The sequence below is a fragment of the Euphorbia lathyris genome, chromosome 10, assembly GCF_963576675.1.
Source record: "Euphorbia lathyris chromosome 10, ddEupLath1.1, whole genome shotgun sequence".
Classification (NCBI taxonomy): Eukaryota; Viridiplantae; Streptophyta; class Magnoliopsida; order Malpighiales; family Euphorbiaceae; genus Euphorbia; species Euphorbia lathyris.
In genome coordinates, this window is record NC_088919.1 from 49,143,001 (window position 1) to 49,163,237 (window position 20,237).

Below are 20,237 nucleotides of genomic sequence, written 5' to 3' on the forward strand. Positions count from 1 at the left end.
TTAAGGTTCTTATTAGCCGCCTCTACCGCACCATTAGCTTGTGGGCAATACGGAGAAGACCTATGATGCTCAATACCGTACTCTTGGAAGAGACTTCTCACCTCTCCCTGAAACTGGACCCCATTATCCGTGATCATGTGATGAGGCACTCCAAACCTAGTGATCAAGTGCTTTTCAATGAACTTCCTCATCTTCTTAGACCCCAACTTGCTAAATGATTCTGCCTCTACCCACTTGGTGAAGTAATCAATGGCGACTGCAATGAATTTGTGTCCGTTCGACGCATTAGGCCTCACCTCCCCGATGATATCAATGCCCCAAGCCGCAAACGGCCAAATGGGTGCTAACACGTGCAGTTCCATAGCTGGTAAGTGATTATAATCTCCGTAGATTTGATAATCATGGCATTTCTTCGCATATTCATTACAATCTCTTTCCATGGTGAGCCAATAGAAGCCTCGCCTTACGATTTTCTTTGCTAATACTGCTCCTCCCATATGGGCTCCACAAATTCCCGAGTGTACTGACTCCATTGCCTCTCGGGCTTCTCCCTCGTCCAAGCACCTCAATTGTAAACCATCGGCGTGTCTTTTGTAAAGCAAGTCGTTGTGGATGACAAATTGCTGAGCTAACCTTCTGATCACAGCCTGATCCCTAAGTTCCGATTCTGCCGGGTATGTTCCACGTTTCATGAAGTTTACGATATCGAAATACCAAGGCTTTTCATCTGCTCCTAACAACATTACGTCTTCATAGCACGGTTTGTGGGACCTCCTCAGCACCAAAGGCTTCGAGGCAAGATTCCGAGGGTTATCCCATACTGACACTAAAGTGGCCAAAGCATCCGCTGCCTGGTTCTGTGCTCGAGGAATGTGATAAAAACGACACTCGCTGAATCTCTGCGCCAATCCCTCCAACTAGTCTAGGTATGGATGCAACCTTTCTTCCTTTACTTCCCAATTTCCCTATGCTTGTTCGATAATCAGTTTTGAGTCGCCCCAAATTTCAACATATGATGCTCCCAGTGCTGCTAACGACTCTAACCCGTAGATGCACGCTTCATACTAAGCCATATTGTTGGTGAGAGGGAAGGATAACTTCTTTGCCATTGGGACCCTTTCTCCTTCTGGTGAGATAAGTAGCACTCCTACCCCAGCTCCATTTGAGTTAACCGCTCCATCGAAGAACATTTTCCACGGTATAACTTCGATTGCGTTCAAGTGCTCATCGGGGAAATCATAGTTTATTTCTTCCTCTTCCGCATTTAGAGGCTGATTGGCCAGAAATTCCGCTACGGCTCTCCCCTTAATAACCTTTTTCGTTACATATTCGATGTCAAATTCGGACAAGAGCAACAACCATCGGGCTAGCTTCCCTGTCAGAGATAGAGTTCGGTACAGATACTTCACGGGATCCATCCGGGAAATAATGATCACTTTGTAAGATTGAAAATAGTGCCGTAGTTTCTTTGTTAGCCATACTACTGCCACGCACGTCTTTTCGATCATGTTATACTTAAGCTCGTATTCCAGGAACTTGTTACTCAGATAATACACCGCGTGCTCCACACCGGTGTCCCCTTCTTGGGCCAGCATTGCCCCAATAGATCGCTCCTCGATCGCTACATAGAGGAGAAGCGGTTTTCCAAGTTTAGGTGGTCTTAAAACCGGTGGATTAGACAAATAGTTATGGACACCCTCCAATGCTTGCTGGCACTTATCATTCCAAACTGTGGGTTGATCTTTCCGTAGCAGCTTAAAGATCGGCTCGCAGATCGCAGTGAGTCGTGCTATGAACCGACTGATATACTGAACCTGCCCCAGAAATCCTCTCACTTCTTTCTCATTTTTGGGTGCTGGCATTTCCTATATGGCCTTTACCTTGTCGGGATCCACCTCAATCCCCTTGTTACTGATCACATAGCCTAAGATCTTCCCCGATGAAATGCCAAAGAAGCACTTTTTCGGGTTCAACCTTAGCTTGAATTCTGCGATTCGGGCCAAGAACTTCTCAAGTGCAGGGAAATGCCCCTCTCTCGTCTCCGACTTGACCATCATGTCGTCCACATAAACTTCCACCTCTGTGTGAATCATATCATGGAACAGTGCCGTAGCCATCCGTTGATAAGTTGCCCCGACATTTTTCAAACCAAACGGCATCACTCTATAGCAGTACGTTCCCCACTCAGTTGTGAACGAGGTCTTTGCCTTGTGCTTTTCTGCCATCTGAACTTGCATGTAGCCCATGAAGCCGTCAACATTCGTGTGCAAGACGCTCGATGCTGCACTGTCGATTAATACGTCGATGTGAGGCAATGCGAATTCATCTTTGGGGCAAGCCTTATTGAGATCTCTATAATCGACGCACATTCTCACTTTACCGTCCTTCTTCGCGATTGGCACTACATTTGCGACCCAAGGGGGATAGTCAATTACTTCGATGAACCCTGCTTCTAACTGTTTTTTCACTTCATCTCTGATCTTATCCGCCCATTCCGGCCTCATGCGTCGGAGTTTCTGTTTCACGGGCTTAGCATCGGGGTATGTTGGAATACGGTGAGTTACGATTGATTGATCGATTCCTGGCATGTCTTCGTATGTCCAAGCAAATACTATTTCGTATTTTTTAATTATTCTCTCAAATTCTTTCCTCTCTTCAATAGTTAATTCTTGAGCAATTTGTATAAGTTTAGGATTTTCATCCGTGCCAAGATTGAAAGTTGACATTTCTATTGTATTGATTTCAAATGTAGGCATGTTATATGAATGAGAATGCATGGAATGATCAGAATCAACATCAAGCAAGTAAGCAAAATCAGAATTCATTTCATTGATAGTGTTGGCGAGTACATCACCAGATTCAAACAAAGCAGTAATACAATTGTCATCATCGGGGTTCTCGGGTTTCTCATAGGCCTTGGAGGTGTTGGTCTCGTCCACCGCTCCCACAGTTGCCTCAATAGTGATGACCTGCTCCTCGACATTCAGATCTAACATCATGATCTCCTCGATGAAGCAGTTTGCCTCTCCTTTGCCCCAGCTGGTGACATCATTGAAGATCTCAAAGCCTGGCAGAATCTTTCCTTCGGTGCTAACAGCCACTTCCGACTCATCATCAGACTCCTCCCAGATGTTGATCGGAACCCTCTGATTGATACCTTCCTCGTCGGAGGAACTTCCCTAAATGTCCACGACCATCAGATCCATTATGTGAGGGACATTCGGATTTATGTAGGAAGGGTCCGACGATCCATACCGAGCCCAGCCTATCAGTTCTTCATAGTCCTTGAGGAACACTCTGTTCATTCTTCTAGCCACGAGTGGAATAGCACCCTTCCGGATGCACATGAGTTGCTCCTGATCGCTCAAGGTGACCCGACATGAGGCATACTTGAACCTCCATCTTCTAGCATAATCCACGAATGCTTCCTCGGGAAATTGCTTGATCCTTTCTAAATCTTCCAACGACCCTGTCCACGAAATGTACATCTCATACCTCTGCACAAAGGCCTCCATAAGGGATCCCCAGTCCCCTTTTATCTTTGCCGAGAGCATTCGGTGCCACATCAAAGCTTCTCCTATGAGTGTCTTTGGAAAATGCTGGACTAACTCACTTCGGTAGAGTCCCGCGTCAAACATGTAGGTGCGGAAAAGGTTTATGTGATCAATGGGGTTCTCATCTCCCTTATACTTAGACATGGCTGTTACTGCCTCAGGTGTCTCCTCTTCGGGTAACACAGGCATTTTCTCTGGACATTCCCATGCGGCGTATTTCTTGATGAATCTCTTAGTCATTTTTGCCCAATCTGCTTTAACGTGCATTGGAAGAGACATGTACCACACTAGTGACTCTCCTGCCAATGAGTTGCAAAACAAGCTCGTAATCTCCTCCTCTTTGAAACCTAGAGGACCCATAGCCGACAGATAAAAATGCAGGTGCTCCATGGGGTCCTTCCCTTCATTATACTTGCTGACAGTCGGAAACGGACGTTTGATATGCCCAATTTGCATCACGCTATGTTCCCCTGCCTGTGTTTTGTCTCTTCGATACTTCATCAAAAACAAGCTTAACATCAGTGACCAATCATGCTTAGTCGAGTCATGTAGCGATTGAAACCACTTCAAAGGTTCGCCTACCAGCGAAAGATAGAACCATGGAGCGACTTCTTCCACTTTGTATGGCTCCCCAAACATAGCACACACGTATCTATACAAATGAGCTTCGGGGTCTTCTACCCCACTAAACAATTTCAACACAGGCATGATCCTCCGAGATGATACTTCCTCGGTTTCCTCAGTTTTAGTTCTATCGTTCATCACTTCTTCCGTTGGTTCTTCCTCCAAAACAGACACGTATAAACCATTTCCCACATTCCTTTTCTCATCGGAGTCCAACAGCTCCTCCTTATTTTCCCCGAAGGATTCCATGACTAAACTTGCTCCGAGCCCAGACCCGATCATGCTCACCCTATGGTTAGGCAATGGATTATGCCTAGTGGAAGGGTTCACTAACGAAGGATCAACTATCTTCTTTTCCTCAATCAAATCCTGAATCTCGTGTTTCAGTCTCTCGCAGTTCTCAATAGTGTGCCCATAATTACTGTGGAACTCACAGTATCCCCTAGCTTGTATCTACGGAGTAGGCGGTGCTTTGTTATAAGGAGTGAGGGCTTTCAACAATCCCTTCTTCTGCAACCGTTCGAAAACTTTTGCATAGGTTTGATCAAATTTGGCGAACTGCCTCTTCTCAATAGCATTAAGATCAAGCACTTTCACTGTGGCCGATTCTATACTCGCGCTTGGCCCTCCGGCACTATATCCAAACTTTGTCCACTTGGTATAAGCTTTCTTCGGCTCTCCGTCCCCCTCGACTGTCAAGGCGCAGCTATACATCTGATTGAAATCGGTAAAAGGCATATACCGCAGCTCATTCTTAATATACGGCAACGTGTTGCGAATTACCATTCGGATCTGATCCTGCTCAAGCGGCTTTTGCTTCATAACCGCCGCCTTGGCTCTCCACCTCCTCACAAAATCGGAAAAAGACTCACCAGTTTGTTGCTTAGTGCTTTCCAGCTCCTTTAGAGTAACCTCAAGTATAGTGTTGAAACTATATTGAGCGATAAATGATTTCGCCAACTCCTTCCAATCTCTCATCATCACCACCGGCAACGCATGAAACCATACGAGGGCAGCTCCCTCCAGATAGGTATTAAACAGTCCCAGGACTTGATCCTCCGTCAGGATCATGTGCTTCATTACTGCAACATATTGATTCATGTGGGCAGTAGGATCCCCAGTTCCATCGAACTTCTTCATGTCGGGGAGCCGGAATTTCAAAGGCAAAGCAGTTGCCGACAAACAATTCTTCAAATTATAAAAGTCCTGACTTCCGGAGCTTCCCCCTCGCAGATCCTGCACCTCCTGAGTAATGTGCTGCTTCCATTCCTCTTCCTTAGCTTTCTCCTTCTCAAGCTGCTTCTGGATGTAATCCTGATAGTCATCCTCGTTCCCGAAGCGGGGACCAGTGTTCACCTCATTCTCAGCGCACTTACTATCCCTCTTGTTATCCTTCAACGCCAGCTCAGCTAGCTGGGCCAAAATTGCAGCCAACTGATCATTAATGTTGTTCACAGAACTTTCTAATTCGGCCACTTTTTCATCGGTCGCAGACATACTGGCAGAAGACTGAGTATACTCGGACGAAGATGATTCAGAAGCCACAACTGCCGATTCGGAACTGTCAAACTGTAGCTGATCAAACTGCCTGACTAGCCGGTTACTCTCGCGAAACCACAACCGCTTAATGATGAAGTCTGCGTGAACGGCATCCATTAGTATGTATGCATGATTTTATATGCATGATTCGTGGTGTGTGCGTTTATTTATTTATGGATATATAAGATAAGAAGAACAAACGTCAGTTTAATTACACGTATCACAACATCTCTCTTCCACCCTTATTCCTCCACACACTCGACGGTCCAAGTCTCTTTCCTAGGATTTTGGTTTGGGGCTCACATTGCGGTCCAGGGGACGCGTGATGCCGTCGATTATTACGGAAAAAAGTAAATCATCCATCAGACAATACAGTTTGTTTTGACGTATCAACGTTTAGTGACTAAGATACCGACCAAATGGATTGTCCTTTCGAATAACTCATCTTTTGTTATTTCGCGAGACGCATTCGTTCGGGTTTTGATTCCCTTTTGAGCGTATCTCGGATTTAGACGCGGTACGAGTTATTCTTCTGGTTCAATCGTTCGTTGTTGACAATGACTCGTTCCCTTTTATTCGTGTGGGTTCGTGTCTCGATTTTTGGATTACGACGGGATCTTTTTGGATCTATCGAGAGACGTAACCATGTGTTTATTTAATGATGAAAGCACTTTTTATTTTAAGGAACAGACTCATCACGTAACGTGTTTGTTTTTAGCATTAAGAATCCGTTTGCTTGTTTTTGCTACGTGAAAAGACGGCGAGTCTTATTTGAGCGCATGGTAATCTTTCGACTAGCAACAAGTTTTCATTTCTTCCCATCTACGGGATATATCACCCTAGCGTGGTTATAGAAAATCAACGTTTCGTTGAATCGCATGCTTATTCGAAGCAGGGATATTACCGTTCTTTTTTCATTTAGGCACGAGTCAAGCAAACACGCAGATCGGGCCATACTTCTTGTAGTTTTGGTAACGGTCGAAATGATCGAGCCATTAGTCAAACCCACAGTCTCGTCCATATGGCGCAATTATGCAGTTTAGCTTAATTCGGCTTTATGATTTTAAACGGCGTACATACCGGCTCGAGGCACGTATTTAACGGCATTTGTTCATTTTCTTTAACTACCCTCGGGATGAATATACATCGTAGATACAAAATGACTTTGGTCGTTTGTTTATTTTTGCTTTTCTTTTATTTTCTTAGTCACGTTTTGCGGATACGTCCATTTCTCTTTAGAACAACGCAAGGCATAACGTAAGAGCTCGTCTTTTATTTGGAAGGGACGGGCCACGTTTGCAAAACTCTTTACGTTACAACGGGGTCGTTCAAAATAGAAATGTTCTTTGTTTTCGTTTTGTCATAATCTCGTTTTATCCCAACCTATTTAAAGAATGTGAATAACGGTTACTGTTAATATAGCCTTTTGAATCGAGATATAACTATCCTTAATACCAAACCGACTCATACTAATACGTCCCTACGTCATAACGCATTTCCTGAATATGTGCCTTCTTCGGGACACGGAAAGGGACCAGGCGGGTCGCACAAGTTCATTCGTACGAGATGACTAAGTCGTCTTTAGTTCGAATCGTTTCGATGTTTTGGGGTAGTTTGTATATCGGTTTAAGAGTATATATTAACGTATCGTTTCATTTTCTTTACGTATTTTAGGATTAGACACGTATGTGGCAATTTTGAAAATACGAACTGATTCATTTATCATATCAAAAATAGTAACGGGTAATCCTATGGCAACTTCTAAGGCTACTATATGCTGACACGGCTGATCGCGGGACCTCACAGGACCGCACAAATTCGCCCCTAACGAATGGATGGGGACCCTTTGGCGCCTTACTGTAAGGGGGAACTTACACTAGCCTCTTTCGAGCGACGAATGGACTCTCGCTAGAGGTTTCGTGGAAATTACCTAAAAGGTTTGCAATAATGCGTATGAATGCATACGAAAAGAAATAATATGATCCGTCCCCGTTAAGGGCTTAATACACGCCTTCCGGAATCAAATTTCTCGCTTCCCCAGCAGAGTCGCCACTTGTTAGACAAGGTGCCGACGGCCTCGCCCGGGCGGACCGGGAGGTGGACACCTCATGGAGACGTAAGCGGTGATTAGCGCCGAAAGCAACCAATCATGGAATCAAGCTGCTCGGCAGGACCGGAGCCTGGAGTATGGAAGAGTCGCCACCCACGAATGGGAAAATGAACACCGATCCCTTGCGGGAGACCGGTGAGGGTTCGGGAAACTTAGGTACGAGCCGAGAAGGCTAGCTCCTTTCCGGAGAAAGGCTACTAGGCACCCCGACATCGCCCGGTTATGAACCACCGGCCTCCTACTCAGCGTGTTAGGCGATAACGGACTAATCGCATATTTCTTTAAATTTAAAATTCATTTGAAACCTTTTCTTTCTCGCTTTGAAAACCGTTTTGAGCATGTCATTAAAAGCCACTTTAGTAAAGAATCACTCATTTTGCATAAATTTAAAATACATAGGAGAGAGAGGGGGAGAAGGAAGAATTGATTTATTCACAGTGTGATTTAGGCTTTATGTCGTATATTACATCTACACTAATCTCACTCCCAAAAACGAGTTTATTTACATGGTTCGTACCTTAATCACCGTTGGAACGATTTAGATACGTTTCAAAGCCCTGTTAATGATGTTCACTCGAATCGCCGTTGGAACGACTCGAACGTTTGAAAACGTTGAGCAAACAGTTTTAATCTAAAAACGTGATTAAGCATACAAGTCAATTTATTTTGTACAAAACCATTTAGTTGGGAAACAATTCAAAACTCCATTATTTACAACGAAACAATTTACAATGTTCGCTTAATCCGTCGTTGGAACGGATTAAGGTTTCAACACGTGATGTTTTGAAAACTATTTAAAAATGACAAAAAAACGTTATTTACACTTTAGGAATATCTAGAAAAACTTTTAATTTAAACAAACAACTTGAAATCTCTTTTTTGTCTTTTATTTTCCCCTTTTCACTCAATTAACCTTTATTTGAACATAATTACAACAATTAATGAATTAAACCCAAATTCACTCAACCAAAACACTTTCAAAACATATATATATATATATATATATATAAGAAATTTAAAAGGAAAAGAAGAAATATGTAAGAAATATGTACATATGCACATATTTTTAGTAGAAATGGTGATTATACCCATAGATTAAAAAGGAGGTAAAGAGAAGATATATATATATATATATATATATATATATATATATATATATATATATTATGATTATCAATAGGTAAAAATAATAATGAAAATAATGTTAGATATAATATACTTGTATTTTAATTAAACAAACATGTAAAAAAATGAATAAGATTCATAAATAAGAAAATAGTATTTAACCCCCAAAATGGTTTATGATAAGTATATATAGAAAATAACCCCTAGTAAGCCCAAAATAACAAATATGTATAGTTTAAATGAATTAAATGGAAAATCTATAAATATACATATAGTCTTATCAAATCCAATTGATGAAAAAATAATATCTAAACATGTTAAATAAATATATACCAAAAAATTAAAAATAATTTGAATACATATATTACATAATTATACATATATATATATAAAGGACCAAAAGCCTAAAAGTTAAGAAAGAAGGACCAAAACAGCATTTTTTACATTACAGCAGCTTTACCGACGGAAAATCCGTCGGGAAACTGCTTTTAGTGACAGAAAATGGAAAATTACAGAAACAATACCTAACACTCCAGATTTATTCAAACGCTTTAAACTTAATCTATTCTATCGTTTTGGATCTCCGAACTACCAAAATTGGGTCATAGTCTATAACGGGGACTCCTAAAACGATGTTTTATTCTAAAACGTTATTTAGAAATATTTTCAAAACTTATAATTACAACGTCCCTTAATCCCGAACTACCTTCGAATCGGATCACGGTTCATATTGGGATGTTAAAACGAGGTTTTTTATTTCAAAACAAAACCAAACGTTTATTTAATACGAGACAAAAATTAAATAAATACGGAAGATTAAATAAAACGTGATAAATAAATAATTAACTAAATAAATAAAATTATAACATAAAAATAAATAAATAAAGAAAATAAATTAAATAAAATAAAACGAGTCTAGTCCTCGGATAATACCTCAAGATCGGTATTGACAGTTGAAGTCGGTTGATTCCACGAATCGTGATTTTCCAGTGTTTTTTGTGTTTTCGGTAAAATATTTAACTTTGGAAAATTTGGATTTTTTAGGAAAAAAATGTTTTTCCCAAAAAAAATCACTTTCTCTCTCTAAAAATTTCCTTAGAGTGAGAAAGCTCTCCCAAAAGTCCCTCTAAAATGCATGGGGATCCGTGCCTTTTATAGGCACGGATCCCAAAAAATTTTGGGCGTAGCCCGAAGGGCGTCGGGCTACGCCCAAAAAATTTGGGCCTACGCCCAACTTGGTTGGGCGAACGCCCAACTTCTGTTGGGCGCGCGCCCAACAGATGTTGGGCGTCCGCCCAACAGACGTTGGGCGTTCGCCCAACGTCGTTGGGCATTCGCCCGACGGATATTGGGCGCACGCGCCCCGCGCTGCCGGGCGCTCGTTCAACTGCCATCGGGCGCGCGCCGGCTGCCGCTAGGCGCTCGCCCAACGCCGCTGAGCATCCGCGAGCCGTCCACTCGACGACCGCAACCCCTACAGATCTTCTCGTGATTTTTATTATTATTTTCGCTTTAAATTATTGGAACCAACCGCTTCAACCGTCTTGTTATGGGTTTTCGTCACAGGTCCTCCGACTCGGTGTCTACAGCTACATAAATCTATTATTATATTTCCTTCAACTAGTTTGTTTTACAAATATTATTATCGAATTTTTTTTAATCCTGATATATTCATTTGAATTAAAATTTATTTGAAATTTACTTTTGATTTTTTTATTAGATATATAATTATTATTATTATTTAATAACTTATTTTTAATAGAAATTATATTCATTCCGATTGCAATCATTAAATAACCAAACAGTTTCAAAGGGTATTGAATTTCGATTCCAGATCAAACCAAAAGATTAAATAAATAAACATTCTGATTCTGATTCCGCCATATTCCGATTCCGATTCCAAAGTTTAAACCAAACATCCCATTAGTTTGACATGTTCGAAATAACTATTTAACATCTATGTATTGATTCTGACCTTGCTAAGTCCATCCAAAGAAAATAATTAGTCATTCAATAAACATTAGGTGTTCTAGTAACAGTCATGTAATCTACATGTTTTTATTAAAACTAATGTCAATCAACTTTAGTGTAAAGGATTTATTCCATTGTCCTTGTTTGTTTAAAGCCATAGAGTGACTTAAATAGCTTGTAAATAGTTTCATAAGGTCCAATTTCTTTAGTATTAGAGCAACTCTAATGTAGCTAATTTATTTATTACTTTGGATGAATTGGTTGTATCCAACAAACTATGAAGGTTGTTTGGCATGTTATGCTACCCACATGTTTTAGACCAACAACAACAATAATTCCAATACAAATATTGAACATCTATGCATTGTTTGGCATGTTATGTTCCTATATGCAATAGATCAAGAACAATAAGTAAAAGCATGTTCGAAACAACTATTGAACATCTACACATTGATTCTGACCTTGCTAAGTCCACCCAAAGGATGTACTTAGTCATTCTATAAACATTAGATGTTCCAATAATAGTCACATAATTTACATGTTTTTATTAAAACTAAGGTCAATCAACTTTAGTGTAAAAGCTTTATTCCATTGCCCCTGTTTGTTTTAAGCTATATAGGGACTTAAACAACTTGTAAATAGTTTGGTAGGGTCCATTTCGTTTAGTATTAGAGCAGCTCTAATGAAGCTAATTTAGTTATTACTTTGGATGAATTGGATGTTACTAACCAATATGGAGGTTATTAACAATTACAACATTTGTGATTTATCACTAAGGAATAACTATACAAATATTGAACATATATGCATTGTTTAGTATGTTATGCTATCCACAGGTTTTAGACCAACAACAACATCAATTCCAATAAAAAAATCAATGAACATTAGAATTTACTACATTCACCAAACCCAATCAATACAAGTCTCAACTCTGAAAGATTAAAATCTTTAATCAATATTCTCACGTAGATAAGCATTGTTAATATCCCTGTAAATTCATAGGGACAGAGACTCATATCAGTTCATACGTATTCAAGTGGAACAAAATCCCAATGTTAATAATACTTGCAAATAAGAAGAGCAAGATCTACCTAACTCAACAACACCTATAATAGATTTACGAAGAATATTCCCAGATGCAAGGGAAGCAATAAAATCTCATAATTCAATTCGAAGATAAGAGAAAGACCCACATATAACAGGAATTTCAACTGCAAATCCAGTGTAGCCCTAACGAACTAAGAAAATAAGAATACCAAACAAAAAGAAATATGACAAAATCAAAAGAATGTGACACATGATAAAAGTACCAAATAAATGTGAACCTCTTTTTTGGCACCATACACATCCTTCTTCCAATGACTCAACAACTTTAGCAAGAGTAAATATGATGATTATTACAACATAGATCAGAAAAAGCTCGATTAAGGAACAATAAAACCCTAGTAGATCGAGAAAGAGAACAAATAGAGCTTACCATTTTTATTTTTTTGAATTGCATGTAGAAGCTTTCATGCTTATGAAGTAATGCAAAGCGGGATGTGAGAGCTAAAATGAGAGCTCTAGAAGGAGGAGGATTAGATGTGTCGTCTAAATGTTTGAGAGAAAACCTGATTTACTCGGTAGAAGAAATTAGATTTTTATTTTGGTATTTATATGGCGTCTAAATGTTTGAGCGCGTTACAAATTTGGAAAAAATTTGCTTCCCCTCGAAACGTATAAAATTTGTCGCTTTTTTATTTTCAGAAAACAATGACAGTGCTAATATAAATAGTGTCATCTGATAATGATGGACATTTTGGGTTAAAATCATGTTTTTATGGGATGACATATACGTTTCATCGTAAAACCACAATTAATTTGAGGTTCTTTGCACTTAAACTTTCAGATAACAAAAATTTAAAATATTGTCGAGAAAGACATTCAAATGACAGAAAAAAATGTCTATTATATATCTTGTGTCATCTGAAAGGAAAATGACGTATGTTTATTTTTATAGATTTATAATAACTTTATAATTATTGTTTTTTTATCGTATATTTATTTCTAAATTAAAGAAGATAATAGTTGTGGATAGACACATATGAAATATAAGTTGATTAGTATATCTAATAAACTGCATTAGTAAAATAATCGGCTCAAGATATTGTTAATGTCCTCGAAACATTAGTCAATTGTACATCTAATACGAACACAATACTCCAAAATTCTAAAACCAAATCCTATTGTATATACAGTTTTAACAAATTTTACTCTTACTTTTTCTCTCTCATATTGTTTTGTGTTCCCTCTATGTGTTTGTTAATCAAAATGAGTATTATATTATTATTTTTCCGAGATAGTGTAGACGACTTACATTTTGTAAAGTTATGGCATAATACATCAGTTGCCCCCTGAACTTGTCCCAAAAATTTGATTTCCCCCTTGCACTTACATAACGTCTCATTAGCCCCATGAGCTTGCATAAAGTTTAATGATTAAGTCTTAAATCTTTAAAAAAAAAAGTCACAACGGTAAAAAATACGGAAAAATTACAAAATTGGGTCAAATGGAAGACCCGTTTATATATTTAGACCAATTATCCAACATACCACATATCTAGATTATATATTTGTGATTTTTCCAAAATACCCCAAACCTTTCATCTTCCCCCTCTCCAATCTTTTCTATCAGTTTCAACCTTCCATCTCCCTCTTTCTATGTATCGGTTCATCTTCCCCCTTCCTTTATATTTTGCGGGATCACCTCCATTTTCTTCATCATCATGTCTCTTCTTCCTATCTTTGTCTCTCTGTTTTTGTGAAGGATGGTTCTTCATCTTCTTGTTTCATGTTCGTCTCTTGGTTTCTTTCTTCTTGTGTGAATCAAATTCATCGTTATTCGACGTTCTTCTGCGTTTATCATATGCTTATTGTCGATTTCAATGGAAAAATAAGGAAATAAGGTAAGTATCTACCATTTTATCTTCATCTTTTTCCAGAAATTGCTTCGCAAAATGAGTTTGCGTCACATTTTGCGAAGTCTGCGAACAGAAAATCACCTGGAAAATGATGGTTTTTCTCTTTACAAGCTTCGCATAATCTCTTTTGCGAAGCAAAATCATCATTTTTCAGGTGATTTTCTCTTCGTAGACTTTGCAAAATGTGACATGAACTTATTTTGCGAAGTGTTTCTTTCATTTTTCGGTGTCTTTTTCTTCGCAGACTTCGCACATTCTCTCTTTGCAAAGCGTTTCTTTCATTTTTCCCTAAAATGACATAATTTTTGTGAAGGCTGAATACAAAAGCATCAATCGCAGTGATCTGTTTATCTTGAATACAAAGGCATCAATCATAGTGAGGGGTGATTGGGATGTGATGAAGATGGTGAACCTCCCGATTTTTCTTGGATTCTTTCTTGAAAAGAAAAGACAAATCACCATTATGATCCCAAAAGCCATTAATTTTGTATGACGCTACCAATTTTTCTTGCTTCTATAAAGCTTGGAAGAAAATTCCTAGGGTTTAGGGTTGAATTATTATTGCAATCTTGTTATAAATTTTGATAATGTTATGATTTTAATGCTATAATTATTGTTGCAATCTTGTTGTAAATTTTGATAATGTTATGATTTTAATGTTAGAATTATTGTTGCACTCTTGATATTATGATTTTAATGTTAGAACTATTGTTGCACTCTTGTTGTTATGATTTTAATATTATATATCACTTCATATTTTTCATATTTTGCGAAACCTGCGAAGATAATACTACTTAAGAACACGACTTTTACTTCGCATTTTGTGAAATATGCGAAGACAAAGTCATTCTGTGAAGTAGTATTATCTTTGCATGCTTCACAAAATGAGAAAAATGCGAAGTAAATTTAATGTTCTTAAGTAGTATTGTCTTTGCACGTTTCGCAAAATGCGAAAAATTTGAAGTAAAATCATGTATTGAACGTATTATTCTGGAAAAACGTATAAAATAATAAAAAACGGATTGTCAAAAACAGATTAAATTCGCAAACTAAGAAAAAATCAAAGAGAGAAACGGAAGAGAAAAAGAAGAAAAAGTAAGAAATTTCCAAGTTCTTATAAATACAGTAAAACCTCTATATATGAATACTCTATATAGGAATAACCTCTATTTTGTTATAAAAAAACTCTGTCCCAACTTGGACCAGTTATAAATAGGAATAACCTCCCAAACGTTATTTGTTATACACTTTTCAAGTCCCACCTTTAGAAACTATGCCTCTATATAGTAATAAGTATATATATATATATATATATATATATATATATATATATATATATATATTAAGAATTCAAACTAAATTATAAAATATTGAAAAAAACTATTGAAATTATCTATGAGTTGGAAATACAAACTACAACTTGAAATTATAAATATTTAGAATTCTCATTGATGTTTACATTTTTTCCAAAAAAACTCTTCCAATTATCTATATATTGAAAACCTAAACTCTAAATTGAAATTCTAAATATTTAATTTGTTCAATTAATGTCTATTGTTATACATTATATATAAACCATGCATGCCTATGATAAAAAATTTAAAATTTTATGTGATGAATTTTTTTATTATAAAACTCTATTTAGTAATAACCTCCCAATTGTTATACAAATAGTCCGGTCCCAAGTGTATTCCTATATAGAGGTTTTACTGTATATATAAAGGGTATTTTGGGAAAGTTACAAATATATAATCTAGATATGTAGTGACTTGGATAATTGGTCTAAATATGTAAATAAGTCTATAATTTGATCCAGTTTTGTAATTTTTCCTGTAAAAAATAGAAAGTTAATTTGTTTTAAGATTTAGAATCGTGAATCAGGCCTTGAATTTTTAAGTTTTGAATTTTTTACAGATTTAAACAAATTGAAATTTATATCATTTTAAACAAGTTTAGGGGCTAATGAATCACTATAAGCGAGTTTAGAAGACCAATATGTCATTTTAAACAAATCTAGGTGGCCAATATGTTACTTAAGCAAGTTGAGGGAGTTAACAAAATATTTTATAAGTTTAGGGAGCTAATCAACCTTTTGAGATAAGTTCAGAAGCTATTAATGTATTCTAACCATTATAAAACAATTAATTGATTATATATAAAAGTTTAACTCAATTAAATTGAATTTTAATAGGTTAGAATGGAATACAATTTTAAATTTTGAAAAATTTGGACAGTTATAATGTAATAAATTTGGACAGGTATATTTGACTAAATTTAATCAGTTTTGAAAATTCAATGAAATTAAATTTAATCAGTTATAATGTAAATAAATTTAAAACTGAAAATTCAATGAAATTGATTGTTACGATTGAAAATATTGATTTTTCAGCTATAAAAAGCAAACAAAGGATGTCTAACCCAACACATAAAACTCTCTCTTTTAAAGTGAAAAGACAAATGAAAAGAGAAAAGTAGGTAATCAAACATCCCTTATTTCAAAGTTAATTTTGTTTTATTAGTTGAATTTTCAGTCATTTCAAACCATTTTATATTAAATCTTTAGGCCATCTGTCTCACCCATTTGACGTGCTCGACAATCACCAAACGAAGATCAGTCTAAATGTGGACACATTTCAAAGGTGCCGCCATGGTGATGGAGGACCTCCAAGATTATCTCATGATTAAAGCTATGTCCGCAAAGAGCAAACTAGCTTTTCGAAAGTGTTCCAGACTATGCGACATAGGCATAGCAAGTGAGTTTGAAACTCAGCCAGATCAAGTGAGTTGTCTGAGTTAATTTCAAATAAATTTTACGTGGTTTCATATATTTTTTAGATCGGTAGATGTGGTTGATAAAATTTTTATTTTTTCAAATTTGACCAATATCGATTTCAAAATGAAATTTTTTAAGGATCAAGTATAATTGAAATTAAAAGTAAAATTAGCCTAATTAATATTATGATGTTAGGATAAAATTAAAATTACTCTACCAATGTTTTTAACACCTTATCATCCTTGCTTGAATTGACTAAATCTTTAATCGATGGGTGAGCTAATTCACCTTTGAATCAAACTTTAGTAATTCTAATATTCATTAAGATTTTCTCTCTGATCTAATTTAGTTCCGATTTTGTTTTTCTTATGAGCAGACAGAAGGCGAAGGAGATAAAGCGGCTCCACTGCCGACGGCGGCGAAAAGAAGGATGAACCGAAGCCTATTTCGGTTTACAAAATGGTCATGCATTGTGAAGGCCGTTGTAAGAAAATTAGAAGCGCTGTGAAGCATTTAAAAGGTGAGAATTGAATAAAGATCTCTCTCTTTTTTTTCTTTTGTTTGTTTGGTTTGGTTTGATTGTGTATGAATGTGATTTGAAATTCAACATTCAAATTAAATTGTGTTGAATTTTGAACACAAGCCATACAATTTTGTCAAAGTTCACATTAGTCTTTTTCCCTTTGTTCACATGTAATTTTTGACTTTGATTTCTTCCATTCACATCCCAAAATTTTCTTATAAATACCATGCATTGGCATAGGTTTGTGCATCCTAGCAATTGATATTAGATTGCTAGTTTTGAGTGATATTCTCTAAGAGAGAATTGTGAGGTTTTGGGTGTATTGGGGTTAAGGGTTTTGAGTGTTATTTTCTCCATTCTTTTGTACCACTTTTGTCTCTCTAGTGGAATAATTTTCGGTCTCCTTCGCCCGTGGACTAGGCACACCGTCGAACCACGTAAATCCTTGTGTCATTTACTTTATTGTTCTTCTTTTATTTTGTTGTCAATTTATTTACCCAAATTAAATATTTCGTTCTGCTGCGGGGTTTTCCCTAACAAATTGGTATCAGAGCCAATTAATATTTATTTTGGGATCTACTATGGCGACAACAAAATTTGATATCGAGAAGTATGATCGTACTATCAGCTTTGCCTTATGGCAAGTCAAGATGAAAGCTATTTTGACACAGAACGGATTGAGCAAGGTGTTAGCAGACGAGTTACCTCCCACGGTAACAAAGGAGAAGAAACAAGAAATGGAGGAGAAAGCTCTAGCTGCCATTCAGTTATGCTTGTCAAACGAGGTTCTGCGTGAAGTCATCCATGAGAAGACTCCTAAAGGCTTATGGGAGAAACTTGAGTCTCTCTACATGTCCAAAAACCTCACCAGCAAGCTTGTTGTGAAACATCGTCTTCAGATGCTCAATATGGCGGAAGGTACATCCCTAAAGTCACACCTTGATAATTTCAGTTCAATTTTGCTGGATCTGGAAAATTTAGATATTAAATATGAAGAAGAAGATAAAGCTCTTATGTTGTTACGATCTTTACCGCAGTCTTTCAAAAATTTCCGGGAGACCATGATCTACAGTAAAAGCACTCTAACTGTAGATGAGGTTAAAGGGTGTCTATTTTCAAAAGATCTGATAGACAAAGAGCTTTCTGGTGATAGAAATGGCCCTACAGAAAGTCTGGTTGTTAGAGGGAGATCTTTTACAAAAGATCCCAGCAGCAACAACAACAATCGATCGAGATCAAAATCAAAATCTAGATACAGTAATGTGACATGCAATTACTGTAAAAAGAAAGGGCACATCAAAGCTGAATGTTTCAAGCTACATAAGAAAAATAAAGAAAAGGTTCATAAAGAAGACAATCATGCCGACGCCAGTGTTGCTGAAGATGAAGTAGATTGCGAAGTCTATGCCGTGTCCGATGATGGTGCTAGATCTGGACAAGGGTGGATCCTTGACTCTGCTTGCTCATTTCACATTTGCCTTCACAGAGATTGGTTCTCCTCTTATGAATCAGTAAACAGAGGAGTTGTGTTAATGGGAAATGATTCTCCTTGTAAAGTTGTTGGTATTGGTACCGTCAAAATCAAAATGCATGATGGCGTTGTCAGAACCTTGACAGATGTACGGTATGTTCCTGACATGAAGAAAAACCTTATCTCTTTATCTGCTTTAGATGACAATAATTGCAGATTTTCTGGTGGAGATGGAGTCTTGAAGGTTTTGAAAGGTGCTCTAGTCGTAATGAAAGCCAGAAAAGTTGGAAGATTGTACGTGTTACAAGGTTCAACAGCCACGGGTGTTGCTGCAGTTTCCTCTTCCATGCCGGAGTCAGAAATTACCAAATTGTGGCACATGAGGCTCGGCCACATGAGTGAGAAAGGCTTGTCCATGTTAAGTCAACGAGGTCTCCTTTGTGGTCAACATACGTCCAAGTTGGAGTTTTGTGAGCATTGCATTTTTGGCAAACACAAACGAGTCAGTTTCAATACTGGTGTTCATCAAACAAAATGCACTTTGGATTATATCCATTCAGATCTATGGGGGCCTGCACGTGTTCCTTCAAAAGGTGGCGCTCGATATATGCTTACCTTCATTGACGATTACTCCAGGAAGGTTTGGGCTTATTTCTTGAAGCAGAAAAATGATGCCTTTGCCACTTTCAAGCAATGGAAGGCCTTGGTGGAAAACCAAACTGGTAAGAAGATCAAGCGTCTCCGCACTGATAATGGTCTAGAATTTTGCAATGATGAATTCAACACATTTTGTAAAGATATGGGCATCTCTAGACATCTCACAGTTCCAGGAACACCACAACAAAATGGTGTAGCTGAGCGGATGAACAGAACTCTATTGGAAAAGGTTCGTTGTATGTTATCAAATTCTGGCTTATCTCAATACTTTTGGGCTGAAGCAGCTTTAACAGCTTGTCATTTAGTGAATCGTTCTCCGTCTGCTTCAATTAGTTGTAAAACTCCTAAAGAGGTATGGTCTGGAAAACCCGCTGATTATTCTGATTTCAGGATTTTTGGATGTCCTGTTTATGTTCATGTGAATGATGGAAAGTTGGAGCCCAGATCTAAAAAGGGCATTTTTCTCGGCTATCCTCCTGGTGTAAAGGGATATAAAGTTTGGCTTCTTGATCCCAAGTCACCAAAATCTGTAATCATTAGAAATGTTGTATTTAATGAATCTGTCATGCTTCATCCAAAGGAGTCTTCAGTCACTCCTAACACCAAGATACAGAATTCTGATAAGCAGGTGGAGGTTCAAGTTGAGGTGGAGAATTCATTCTACAATTGACGAAGTCTGCCGAAGTAGAAGAATCTACAGCTATTGAAGAGGAGCATCCAGTTGCTAGAAGCAGGCCAGAAAGAGAAAGAAAACAACCTCTAAGGTTAGCAGATTATGTCACTTTTGCCTGTGTTGCTGCACAAGAGACTGAAGGAGTTGGCGATCTTTCAACATATTCAGAAGCTATGTCCGGTGATGATTCTGGAAAATGGTTGGTAGCCATGCAAGAGGAGGTGGAATTTCTTCACAAAAATAAAACGTGGGAATTGG